The sequence below is a fragment of the Oryza sativa genome, chromosome 2 (assembly GCF_034140825.1).
Source record: "Oryza sativa Japonica Group chromosome 2, ASM3414082v1".
NCBI classification, from domain to species: domain Eukaryota; kingdom Viridiplantae; phylum Streptophyta; class Magnoliopsida; order Poales; family Poaceae; genus Oryza; species Oryza sativa.
The window spans coordinates 27,351,124-27,352,934 of record NC_089036.1 but is presented as its reverse complement, the minus strand read 5'-3'; positions in this window follow the sequence as shown (position 1 = coordinate 27,352,934).

Below are 1,811 nucleotides of genomic sequence, written 5' to 3'. Positions count from 1 at the left end.
TGAATATCAACGCGTCTGTTTCCTCAGAATCGTAGATGATACTATACGTATTTTGTTATCATTATAGTTTTTTTTTCCTTAGCGAAGATTAGGTCAACACCACCACATTAGCGAAACCATCTTTCAAAACTATCGAGATAGTCAAATTGCACCGGTTCCAATAGTTCGGGGGTCGAGATATCCGCTATTGTGATTTAGGGATACGAATCAGATTATGTCACTAGTTAAGGGAGCTAAAATGGACTTATTCTATCGAGGTTGTCGTGCTAAGCTGATGCATACACGTTGCGGCGTTAGCCAACAGCCCACTGGGAGCCAACGCATCGCCTGGGCTTGGCATCGCGCAGATGGGTTAAGCCGAGAGGGCCGTGTTGCGGGCTGCGTTACTAGTTGGATTTCCAAGTAGACACATCGTCTCTCACCAAACCTTCCAGCCACATCTTTTAGACACGACACACGATCTTTGTGCAAAACTTTTCCAGTCTCAGAAATGAAATATTCGGTAGACTTACGGGTTAAGTAATATACAGCCATACCACAATTCTTTTTCGCAGGTAGTCAAGTTGGCTAACGCGGGGAGGAGAACAAAAGGAGGAGGGGATACTATAAGTAACGAACAGTCTTCACACTGACGGATGTTCCGAATATATTCCCCTGCAATATCATGCACAGGGGATGCCCTTTACGAAAGAACTCTATAGTTACTAGTACTACTACATTCCAAGTAGAGACCATCTGATCTACTACTACTTTCTAGTGTCAAATTGCATGAACCACACTTGTGTACACCGACGCCCCGAACGTTTTCAATACAATCCGATCGATCTACACCACTTCCTGCATGCTGCCTTCAAAATCTCTGCTTTGTCTCCACACCCATAAATGATCTCTCTCCGTGCATATACATAAATCCAATCCTATACATACAAGAACAAAAAAAACAACCACACAATACATGTAATCGACAGCTCCACTTGCATGATGGACACACCTCCCACACGCAGCAAAAGACCAATTCATGATCTCGATCGCGCTTGAGCCTTCACGTCGACCTCACCTCCTCACCCCACCCCCTCTCTTTCTATCCATCGCCATTCCGTGTAACACAAACTGCTAGCTAGTGGTGAATAGCGCGGGGCCGATCCATTTACGGATCGGCCAGCGCGCAACGCCACGCCGTACGTACGCTGGCCTCTCCTCGCCGCGCAAGCGAGCCTGAGATTATCCCGAGCCCATGCGTACCGCACAACGGAAATTAAAAAGCTGTAGCTGAGGCAGGTCGCGGCCGGATGGATCGATGGTGAGACGACCGAAAGCGAAACGCGAATCATCGACCGGGAAGAGGAGAGAGCTAGCGAGAGCGAGTAGCCGAAAGCTAGTGATCTCTCCTTGCCCCCAACACGTGGGCTACCGTATTACTAGCAAATGGCTTTTCGCAGATGGATCCGATCGATCGATCATTTCAGTATATCATCGATTTGGCTGGCTAATAAGCTATAGCTGAGCTATACGCCTATTACATCCAGATGAGTTAGAGCATTGACCCGCGAGAAAAGCAGGGCGAAAATAACCGTGATCGCGGCCAGCGGGTAGTACAGCTAGCTAGCCAGCAACAGCGACGAGCACTCACTCGACGGTCTTTAGTTTCGTCGTCGCTGTACGTGTGGTGCCGCACGGCCACAACTGCGTGGGCCATGCATGAAAGCTACGAGCTTTTCTTTGTTTGGATGGAGTCGTAGTTGACCTCTCTATTAACCTTCATCTTGGTGCGTGTTGCCTAATGCAGTTCTGATATTTTTTTTTTTAAAAAA